This window comes from Moschus berezovskii, chromosome 6 (assembly GCF_049115385.1).
Source record: "Moschus berezovskii isolate FMDL1 chromosome 6, NW_MosBer_1.0, whole genome shotgun sequence".
Lineage (NCBI taxonomy): Eukaryota > Metazoa > Chordata > Mammalia > Artiodactyla > Moschidae > Moschus > Moschus berezovskii.
In genome coordinates this window covers 96,859,413-96,872,367 of record NC_142465.1, presented here as the reverse complement: position 1 = coordinate 96,872,367, position 12,955 = coordinate 96,859,413, and positions in this window count along the sequence as shown.

Sequence of the window (12,955 nt, the reverse complement as noted above, 5' to 3'; positions counted from 1 at the left end):
AGTGATTTTGGAGCCCAAAAAAAACAAAGTCTGACACTGTTTCCACTGTTTTTCCATCTATTTCCCATGAAGTCATGGAACCAGATGCCATGATCTTTGTTTTCTGAATGTTGAGCTTCAAGCCAACCTTTTCACTCTCCTCTTTCACTTTCATCAAGAGGCTTTTGAGTTCCTCTTCACTTTCTGCCATAAGGGTAGTGTCATCTGCATATCTGAGGTTATTGATATTTCTCCCAGCAATCTTGATTCCAACTTGTGCTTCTTCCAGCCCAGCGTTCCTCATGATGTACTCTGCATATAAGTTAAATAAGCAAGCTGACAATATACAGCCTTGACGTACTCCTTTTCCTATTTTGAACCAGTTTGTTGTTCCATGTACAGTTCTGACTGTTGCTTCCTGACCTGCATATAGGTTTTTCAAGAGGCAGGTCAGGTGGTCTGGGATTCCCATCTCTTTCAGAATTTTCCACAGTTTATTGTGATCCACACAGTCAAAGGCTTTGGCATAGTCAATGAAGCAGAAATAGATGTTTTCTGGAACTCTCTTGCATTCTCCATGATCCAGTGGATGTTGGCAATTTGATCTCTGGTACCTCTGCCTTTTCTAAAACCTGCTTGAACATCTGGTAGTTCTCGGTTCACATATTGCTGAAGCCTGGCTTGGAGAATTTTGAGCATGACTTTACTAGCGTGTGAGATGAGTGCAATTGTGTGGTAGTTTGAGCATTCTTTAGCATTGCCTTTCTTTGGGATTGGAATGAAGACTGACCTTTTCCAGTCCTGTGGCCACTGCTGAGTTTTCCAAATTTGCTGGCATATTGAATGCAGCACTTTCACAGCATCATCTTTCAAGATTTGAAATAGCTCAACTGGAATTCCATCACCTCCACTAGCTTTGTTCGTAGTGATGCTTTCTAAGGCCCACTTGACTTCACATTCCAAGATGTCTGGCTCTAGGTCAGTGATCACGTTATTGTGATTATCTTGGTCGTGAAGATCTTTTTTGTACAGTTCTTCTGTGTATTCATGCCACCTCTTCTTAATATCTTTTGCTTTTGTTAGGTCCATATCTACATTACACCTCCCCTTAAAAGATGGTTAGGCTTACTTGAGCAAGATATGAAAGCCTTTCAATGATTTTACTTGGCATTTTCTTAGTTTTTATAAAAGGACAAGGCAAAATATGTAGCAGGTGCTGAAAGATGTCCCTGACCTAGAATATGGGAGTAGGTAGATTCACAAACTAGCATCAAGTGCTATCATTCAGCACTGCTTCAGGGCAGTATGCTTTTTTAATGAAGTTGCCTAATTTAAACGTTTTTTTCTCTACTTCAAAAGTTCCCACTCTGCTTTTTTGCTACCTTGGAACCAGAATATTACAGGATACTGTGAGGTGTATTTATAAGAAGTCATCAGTATCTGGAAAATATGATTGTAAGAATCACTGCTTACATGGCAAACCCTGTCCATAATGTTATCTTCCTTCCTCTTTTCTCTCTGAATGGAACTAATTGTTTAGCTGTTCAGTGTGGGAATCTGGAAACCATTGCAGGTTTCTAGTCAGAAAAATCTGAGTTTTGATTTTGTCTTTGTGATGTGCTAGTAAAAAGTCCAAAGCAACCTTTCTTCCCCTTACATTTCTGAGATGCAATTGGAATTGTGAAACATCTTGTACAAGAGAAGCAAGTGCAGGTTTGCAGGAAAGACTGCAACAAAACACTTATCAATTCCATCACAACTTTCAGAACATAGTCAATCAAGGAATGAACTTTTATTTTGCTTAATCCATAAATATTTAAGGTCTGAATGTGGTAGCAATTAAGATTAGGTTCTAACGACTATGTTATATTCTTGTATACATTATGTAGCTACCTACAATACAAAAGCTGCTGCTGCTGGTGCTAAGTCACTTCAGTCATGTCCAACTCTGTGCGACCCGTAGGTGGAAGCCTACCAGGTTCCCCCGTCCCTGGGATTCTCCAGGCAAGAACGCTGGAGTGGGTTGCTATTTCCTTCTCCAATGGGTGAAAGTGAAAAGTGAAAGTGAAGTCGCTAAAGCTGGTATTATACATAATGGGAAAAGACTGTAGCATTCTCATTAGAGTCACACACACAGAAAAAACCCAGGAATGTACTCCAGAACCATTTTTTATCAGTCTTGTGGAATAATCATCACTGTAATTATGTAAAAGCAGTATTTCAAGGTGGGCTCCCAGGTGACTCAGTGGTAGAGAATCTCTCTGGCAATGCAGGAGACACAGGTTTGATCCCTGGGTTGGAAGGAGCCCCTGGAGAAGGAAATGGCAACCCACTCAGGTATTCTTGCCTGGGAAATCTCATGGACAGAATAGCCTGGCAGGCTACAGTCCATGGCAATACAAAGAGTCAGACACGACTTAGCGACTAAAACAACAACAACAATATTTCAAGGTATAAAAAATTAAAGAGACAAATATAACTATATTTATTTGCCAGTTCTATAGTTGCAATGTATAACATCCAAAACAATAAATTGGAAATATAAGTTTAAAATATAATTTTACTTTAAAAAAGTCAAAGAAAAAGCAATTATTAAAGGTTTGGAAGTACTGAATGTGCAGGGTTTCTAATAATAATTTGACATTTTATACATGAAATTTAATTTAATTTAGTTTTATGTTTGGTTTTCTTAAGAAGCAATACTTCTTAAGCAGAGTTCTTGAAAATTTATACTAAAAGCTTATTTAAGTCCTGAGTGAGCTGGGTTTCATAAAGGAGCCATCAATTCTCAACATTCTTTGTGACAGTCAATATAGTGAAACATTACACTCAGTCAATATTGTTCATATTCTTTTCAAGTGGGAATTAGAAGAATTTCATGAAATGTTTAGTTGAATTTTCTGGAAATCTAATAAATATACTGTCAGTTTCCAAGAAAATATTCTAGCTGGAGTATTTTATAGGAAGAAAAATTTGATTCATAGAATCAACAGTTTACATTATACTTTATTACAAAATATTGGGAGACAAGAATTATTGTTTTTATATAAAAATGTAATGTAGAACTTAACTGAGAGTAATATATTTCTTAAACTGAAATAACAAGTATCAACATTTCCTCTTACACTTTCTTATAAAGCATTTTATTGAGTTTATTTTGATGATAGCAGGGTAATTACCTTATGAAAATCTAAGACAGCTGTGAAAATTGAGAATATATAATTTAGTTTTTATAATCTCTCACTTTTACTTCTGTTTAAGAGGGGACTTTAGGCTGATTCATGAGATTTTATTGCAAATAAAACAGTAAATGTAATTTCTGTGATGGACAGAGCAATAATCATGTTGTTGCTGTTCAGTCACTCAGTCTTGTCCAACTATTTGTGACCCCATGGAATGTGGCCCACCAGGCTTCCCTGTCCTTCACCATCTCCTGGAGTTTGCTCAAACTCATGTCAATTGACTTGGTGATGCCATACAACCATCTCATCCTCTGTTCTCCCCTTCTCCTCCTACCCTCAATCTTTCCTAACATCAGGGTCTTTTCCAATGAGTTCGGGCTTCATAACAGGTGACCAAAACATTGGAGTTTCAGCTTCAGCATCAGTTCTTCCAATGAATGTTCAGGACTGATCTTTAGGATGGACTGGTTGGATCTCCTTGCAGTCCAAGGGACTCTCAAGAGTCTTCTCCAACAACACAATTCAAAAGCATCAATTCTTCAGCACTCAGCATTCTTTATGGCCCAACTCTCACATCCATACATGACAATTGGAAAAATTATAGCTTTGACTTTATGGACCTTTGTAGGTAAAGTAATATCTCTGCTTTTTAATATGCTGTCTAGGTTGATCATAGCTTTTCTTTCAAGGAGCAAGTATCTTTTAATTTCATGGCTGCAGTCATCATCCACAGTGATTTTGAAGCCCAATAAAATAAAGTTTGTCACTGTTTCCACTGTTTCCCCATCTATTTGCCATGAAGTGATGGGACTGGCTGCCATGATCTAAGTTTTTTGAATGTTGAGTTTTAAACCAGTTTTTTCACTCTCCTCTTTCACTATCATCAAGGAGCTCTTCAGTTCTTCTTTGCTTTTTGCCATAAGGGTGGTGTCACCACCCAGTTAAACAGCCCAGATACACAGACCCATGGAAACACTGAGATTTATTCTGAAAATTGTAGAACACGAAAAGGGAAAAGAACAGCATATATAGGGAACACAACAGAAGAGAACATCAAAGAAGTATGGGAGAATATCAAAAGTTATAGCAGAAGAAAGACTTAAAATAGCAATGTTGAAAATTTTCTAAAATTAATATCCAACATCAAACCAAAAATCCATGAAATTCATAGAATACCAAACAGAATAAACACAAAAAAATATAGCTATATCATGTCATATCAGATTCAAACTGAAGAAAACCAAAGAAAAAGAAGAAAACATTGAAATAAATCAGCAGCAAGGAAGGAGGAAACATCCTACCTGTAGAGGTACAAGAATAAGAATTTTAGGGATTTCTAGCTGAAACCAGTGAAGAAGAGAGTAACATAAAATATTGAAAAAGAAAAAGCAAAATGCCACAACCTAGAATTATATGTCCATTAAAATTACCCTTCAAAAGATAAGAAACATAAAGACTTTCTTAGACAAACAAAAACTGACATATTCATTGCCCATGGATGTGCCTTTCAAATGGTTAAAAAAAAAAGCATTTAAGAAATAAAGAATTAATATAGGATCCTCATAAAAAATGGAACAGTTTCAGAGAAGGAATAAATCAAGATAAAATGTTTTTCTTTTCTTATTCTTAAATGGTAACTATTTTATAATAACAAAAATAATGTAGTGCACGATTATAAAGTTGGGTTGCTCAGTCATGTCCAACTTTTTGTGACCCCATGGACCGTAACCTACCTCAGTCCATGGGATTTTCCAGGCAAGAATCCTGGAGTGGGTTGCCATTTCCTTCTCCAGGGAATCTTCCCGACTCAGGGATCGAAGGTGGGTCTCCTGCATTGTAGGCAGACGCTTTACCATCTGAGCTACCGGGGAAGACATTGTGTTATAGCATATGAAAAAATAAAGTGTATAACAGCAATATCACAAGAAATGGGATGGTAAAATTGGGAATACTCTGGGATAATGTACCTGCTTGGATGGCAGCACAATGTTATTTGAAGGTGGATCAGACTAGCTTAAAATATTTATTGTACATTCTAAGGCAACCATTAGATATTTTTAAGTAAACTGATACACCATGAGAGGAGATAAAGTCAGGTCATATAAATTGCTGAATTAAAACCAGAAAATACAGAGTATGAGGAGGTGCAAAAGAAACAAAGAACTAATGCAACATTCAGTAAATAGTTACAAAAATGGTGGATGTTAGTCTAACCATACAAATGATCACTTCAAATTTGAATGGTTTAATACACCAATTAAAAGGCAGAGGATGTCAGAAGAGATTTAAGAGCCAAATTATACATTGTCTACAAGAAATTCACTTAAACTAAAAGACTCAAATTGAAAGGAAAGGGAAAAAGAAGACATACAGTGTTATTGCTACTCAAAATAAAGCTGGTGCAACCACATTAATTTCAGACAAAGCAGACTGCAGGATAAAAAGGAACATTATATAATGACAAAGGGGTCAATTCTAAAAGAAAATATATTAATCTTAAATATAGATGTACCTAACAACAGGGCATCAAAGAGTATGTGAAGCAAACACCAATGTAACTTAAATGATAAATATACACTATTATAGTTGGACTCTTCAAAATATCTCTGTCAGTAATGAAATGTTCAAACTGGCAGAAAATCAGTACATGACAGATAGACAGGGAAGAATAATGGCTATAATAGTCAGGCCACTCACTAGTTTTACTATCCATGTGATCTTACGTTATCTAAAATTCAGTACTGCATTCATATAATTGGAATAATAGCAGTATTTAATGATTCATAGAGTTACTTGAGAGTTAAATAGATACTGCAGGTGAACTACTTATGAGTGCTTGACATATAGTAAATTCACAATGAAATACAATATCATTATTTTACATTTAGACATTAATTTTGGATTGAATTTTTACAAATGTTTTCCTAAAACTCATAAGATTCATGACACTGTCAGAATGAATCTCTTATTTTTGTACTGCCTGAATAATGTATTTAGTACTCTCACGACATTTTATATTGACAAAATAAGTATATTTTGCTAAACACTATAACAATCAAATAATCTGTTTCTGGTAATGTCCACAATGCCTGAAGGTGAAATAAAAAGCATTGTATATCATTAGATAAATATAACAATCAATAAATTATATTTATGGTTCAGCTGTTAGAAAAATAAATTGATTGAGATCTTTTTCTCCTAAATGCCTTATTAAACTTTCTTAAGAATAGCAAATTCCATTCAGTCTCTTTCAAATCTACCATTTCAAATTATTCATTTGTCTCTCATTTACTGGCACCATAATGCATAATTTCTTTATTCTTTCCCTTAAAATTCTGACAGGCACACCGGGGTTTTTGTTCAAGGTTAAGAATAAAAGGCTAGGAAACACCATTATAGTGTCAGAGCCCATAAGAAATAATGTGGAAAGGAGTGAGGTGGTGAATGATGGGAATGCCAGTGGGATTTTTACTTATAATTCAAAATTCTCAAGCAGAAGAATCAAATATCACTTGCCTTTCAAAACTGTTTTCTTTTTTGGTGAAGAAAAACAAACCATGTAAAATAAGAGCTCAGTGAGTTTGATCTTCATCAGCAAATTATAATAGACAATTGCTATTTTCAACTATATTAAAACTATAATAATGCTATTGAATAGATTTCTGAGTAGACATTAGGAAATTTTTGAGATATCTATTTTATTTCAATGACCAATGCTTTCTCTGTCTGGTAAAGTTGTCTTGATATAAAGTCACAATATAATGTAAATTTTACAACCAAAAGAATTTTTAGAGTCCTACATTAGTCGCACAAAGCCACACATACTAACAAGAATGTAATATTGATAAAATAGATAATGATTTTTGATATGAGAGTAAAATTTCTAAGTAAAAATATATATTTTTCAAATTTACCAGATATTATCAAATTACTTACCAAGTAACACTGATTATACTCCAGTTATCATGGTTTAGAAATGTTTGTTTCTCCACAACAAATCAAAAGCTTGATGTTAGAAAATATTTCCTTTTTTCCATTCTAATAAGTATAAAATAGTATCCCATTATTGTTTAATTTTGCACTTTCCTGAATATGTAAATGATACAATTGAACATTTATTTATATGACTAATTTATATAGTCTGGTTTAATATATTCTGGTTCACCAGAATCTTCTACTACATATTTTGCTCATTCTTCTATTCTGTTGCTAATTTTTTCTGAGTAATTTAGAAGCAATGATTACTAGTCCTTAGTCAAAGATAATTGTTGTGATTATTTTCTCTAAGTCTGCAGCTTTTCTACTAGTTTTTGAAGGTGGACTAGATATCTTTTCTAGAAACATTTGTTAATATAGTCAAATTATCACAATTTATTTTAGCTTTTATGACTTTGAGTCTTATTTAAGAAATGCTTAACTACCAGAAGGTCATTTTTCTTCTAAATTTTTTACAACTTTGTTTATATCATTTTGTTCCTTTACCCATCAGGAATTTGTTTTGTTTTTTTTTTTTTTGTATGTTTGCGATAAAATAGGATTTTAACATTCTTTTCTAACATAGGAAAACATTCCCTGCACCATGGAAGAGTCCATGCACTGATCGGCAGTGCTTCTTATTTCATGGAATCAAAGTTCCATTTGTCCATAAGTCTGTTTCTGAGGTTTCACCAATTTAATTGTTCTAGCAAATATTCCCCTAGACCAACATCAGCCTACCTGATTTGATACAGATTTATAGTATGTCTTGATATCTAGATGTCAAATCGTTTCTCAAATGCTGGATATATTTCATTTGCCCTTCCACTATCACGCTCCACCTTTCTCTGTCCGGTTCTATGCTTTTCATACAAAGGCACATCAGATTTTTTTTCACTTAGCAGACTTATTTGTTAGAATAGTTTTGAATTTATTGAAAATTTACTAGACAGTATAGTACAGAGAGTTCCCACATATTGCCCTCCCCTGCATACAGTTTCACCGATTTATTAATGTTTTACATTAATATATTAAGTATATTTTTTTATGTTTAATGAGCCCAATATTAATATATTACTGGTAACTAAATTCCATTATGTGCATTAAGGTTCACCCTTGTGCTATAATGTTCTGTGGATTTGACAAATGAATAATATCATGTATCCACCTTTATAGTGTCATACAGAACTGTTTCACTGTTATAAACCCCCACCTCTCACTCCTGTCCACACCCTCCCTCCCCAGTTCCTCACCTATTCCATCCATGCCCATATTCTTGAGCCCCCTGGAAACCAGTGTTTTTTTCTTTTCTTTTTGACACTGTCCCTAGAGTTTCTCTTTTTCATAATATCATACAGCAGGAATTTCACAGTACCCTTTATAGACTGGCCTCTATCACTTAGCAATATGTCTTTAAGGTTCATTTATTTATGTGTGGCTTTATAGTGAATTTTTAAAATCATTGAATAACATTCTATTGTGTAAATACAACACAGTGTGTTTATTTAGTCATCTAGTGAAGGATAATTTGGTTGCTTTCAGTTTGGGGCAATTATGAATCAAACTATTTGGAGATTTTTGTGCCAACATAGTTTTCAATTCAACTGAATAAATACCTAGCAGACTGACTGTTGGATCATATAACATGACTACATTTAATTCACTGAGCAAGTGAAGTTGCTCAGTTGTGTCCAATTCTTTGTGACCCCAAGGACTATGTAGTCCATGGAATTCTCCATGCCAGAATACTGAAGTGGGTTTCCATTCCCTTCTCCAGAAGATCTTCCCAACCCAGGGATCGAACCCAGGTCTCTTTCTTTGCAGGCAGATTCTTTACTGTCTGAGCCATCAGGGAAGCCCAGAAACAGCCAAACTATCTTCCAATGTGGCAGGACCGTTTTACGTTCCTGCTGGCAACAGAGGAGAATTCCTATGGTTTTACATTCTTGCCAGCATTGAGTATTTCTCAGGTTTGGTGTTTTTTGTCAGTTTGTTTTTTGAATTTTAGCTATTCTTATAAATGTCTTGTATTGTAGTATCTTGATGTTTTAACTTGCAATTCTTTAATGACATGTAACTTTCAACATCTTTTCATATGCTTATAAGCCATCTGTGTATCTTTGTGTATTTAGTCGCTCAGTCGTGTCCGACTCTTTGTGAACCCATGGACTGCAGCCCAACAGGCTCCTCTGTTCACTGGATTCTCCAGACAAGAAGACTGGAATGGATTGCTATGCCGTCCTCCAAGGGATCTTCTCAACCTGAGTATCCAACCCAGGTCCTGCACTGCAGGCAGATCCTTTACCGACTTAGCCACTGTATATCTTAAAGAAGAGTCTTTTTAGATTCTTGACCATTTTTTAATTTGGTTGTTTGTTTTGTTATTGTGGTGTTTTAATAGTACTTTGTATATTTTGAATACCAATACTTTAACAGCTAAGTGTTTTGCAAATATTTTCTTCTAGTCTGTGTCTCCTTTTTTTCATTCTCTTAGCAGTGTCCTTCAGGGAGAAGAAGTTTTTAATTTTAGCTTTTTTTTTTTTTAACTTGTCAATGTTTTCTTCTGTGGCCAGTGCTTCTGGTGTCGTATCTAAAAAATTATCACCAAATCGCAGGTCACTTAAATTTTTTTCCTATGTCATCTTCTAGAAATTTATGGGTTTTGCATTTTACATTTAGGTCTACAATCCAGTTTGAGTTAATTTTTGTGAAGGTGTAAAATCTGTGACTAGGTTCATTTGTTTGAATTTTGCATTCTCACTTTTCAATATATATATTTTAATGGGACTTCCCAGGTGGCTCAGTGGTAAACAATCTGCCTGCAATGCAGCAGACAGTTCTGGAACACACCCTGGAGGAGGAAATGGTAATCCACTTCAGTATTCCTGCCTGTAAAATTCCACGGACAAAAGAGGTTGGCAAGCTACAGTCCTTGGATTCATAAAGAGTTGGACATGACTGAGCACACACACAAAAGCATAGAGAAGACATTATCAGTTCTTTGAGGCTTTAGCATATTTTACCTTTTACCTATAAAGTTGTCTGGTTCTTGTGTCTTTGAGAGATAAGTATTTTATCTTGATTAATAATTAAAATTTTTAGTGCTTAGGGGATTTAAAACCTTTTCTTGAAATAATTTTGCTTATTAATTTTACTATATGATAAGCTCCATTGCATAGAAGTTTTTAAATTTATTGACTTCAACATTTTCATGATATATGTATATAAAATCTTTGCTATATTTCTAGCTGTTTTTATTCCATATGTTAATGATTTGTCTTTTATTATTATTTTATTTTTCTGAAAAATCTTAGACTAAAAATGTTTCTATTATATTCTCCGTTTAAAGAATCAGCTTTGGCTTTATTTTGGTCATCCTTATATGTATGTCATTCGGAGAAGGCAATGGCAAGCCACTCCAGTACTTTTGCCTAGAAAATCCCATGGATGGAGAAGCCTGGTAGGCTGCAATCCGTGGGGTCGCTAAGGGTCGGACATGACTGAGCGACTTCACTTTCACTTTTCACTTTTCACTTTCACACATTGGAGAGGGAAATGGCAACCCACTCCAGTGTTCTTGCCTGGAGAGTCCCAGGGACAGGGGAGCCTGGTGGGCTTCCGTCTATGGGGTCACACAGAGTCGGACACGACCGAAGTGACTTAGCAGCAGCATATGTATGTCATATATTTCACTATTTTATATTTTATTAATTTCTGCTATCTTTATCATGTTCACACTTCTATTTTCTTTAGGCTACATTCTCATCCTTTTCAGTGTCCTGCATTAGATTCTTAAATCATGAAATTTCAGTTTTTCTTGATTTAAAATACAACTGTAATTATGTTTGGAAATGTTCCATTATTCTACCATGTCTTTGGTATATCCATCCATTCAGTTTTATGTTGCAGTGTCAACTGATGTTTTTTCCATCCAAGGCATGGTAATATTTTTCTGTCCAAGACACGGTAGGTATTTCTTTACAAGGCATTTTAAATTTTAGAACATATGCAGTTAACCCTTGAACAGCATTGGGATAGGGATACCAACCCCCCACACAGTTGAATACCCTCATATAACCTTACAATTGGCCTGTGGTTCTGTTTCTGAGGATTCAACCAACCATGAATCAAGTAGTATGAAATATTTACTGAAAAAAACATCTGCATGTAAGTGAACCAGTGCAATTAAAACCCACGTTGCTCAAGGGTCAACTATAGAGATTTTTTTTTTATACATTTGTTATTCATGCATGTCTCACTTAACTGCATTATTTCAAAAAATGAGGTCTCTCTAATATATATTGCCTTAAATATCTAGACATGATTGTGAAAAGGTGCATGTTCATTTTGTAAACTTTTTTATGTAAATATAAATGTATTTTCATTAAAAATAAATGTATATTAGACAACAGAAATATATTAATCCCTAAAACCTAATATACAGTGGAAAATGCATGAATAACAAATACAGTAAAAAAAAAAAATCCCTACAGTTGACCCTTGAACAACATGGGTTTGAACTGCACTGGTTCACTTATAGTCTCAATTTTTTTCAGCTTTGTTTTATAAATGTTAAAGCCAAGTTGTTAGGTGCAAGCAAATTCAACAGTGCTATATCTTGTTTGTACACTCATTTGATTACTGAATTGTATTTTTTTATCTTTTTATCGGATATAACTATTACAGTACCAAGGTTTTGGGGTAATACTTTTCTGTTTATGGTCTCCTTCGACTTGGATTCATTTTCTTCATGCTCAGTTAATGCCTTTACTAGTTCTTTCTGTGAAAGTCTTAAGAGTGGAAAGCTTGTCTATGATTCACAAACGCCTTTATTTTTCTGTCTCATGGATGATAGTTTAGCTATCATAAAATACTAAGTTCTAAGGAACTTAGACAATATTTTGGTAAAGTATTCTGGTATTTATAGTTGTTAATGACACACACTCTTTTAATCTACTTATACTTTTGCAGAAAATGTCATTTCTCTTCAACATATTATAAAATTTTCATTTCACCTTTGTATTTTAAATTTTCACTCTGATTTGCTGAGCATGGCTTTACATTAGTTTAACTGGCTTAGTACACAGAGCATACATTTGATTTAGGGGCCCATAATTTCCTTAACTTCTGGAAGATTCTAAGTTGTCTGTTTAAATGCTTCTTTTTCTCATTTTCTTCCTCTGAAATACCTTGTGTTTAGTGTACTAAATATTCACAACATTTGATGAAGGGTTATTTATCTCTACACATTATAATCAGGCTTGTCCATGTGACTTGCTTTGGTCAATGAAATTTAAGTGGGAGTGGCATGTGCCACATTCTAAGCAGATGCATTAAGAGTAATGACATAGTTACATTCTGCTTTCAGGGACACGTTCTGTGAATGATAACTCAATATGTGTAATTTTTAATGCATTTCTGTCATTTTTACTTAGGTATGTGTTAACATAGCCTGACTTATAAAAGCCTATGAAATAAACATCAAATTTCTCAGTCTATTTTCTTTTAAATCTTCTATTATATACTTGATCTTCTGCACCCCCCACCCTGGGAGTATTTCTCAATAGCTACTAATATAATGTGTCAGTGAAAGTTTCTCAGAAACTGATAGCTTAATTCAGTCTTCAACTAAAAAGTATTTAATCGATCAGCTATTTTCAGCTGTGAGGGCATGCCTAAGGAAACTGTGAATGGTAAAACACCCAGGAGAAATAATAGTGGGAAATCTAGTTTGAGGTCTGAAGAAACAAAGGAAGAGAACGGTTTCAGGAAACAGTAAGTGTGGACTGATGCTGTGAAGGGAGGTAAGGCCTCTAGGA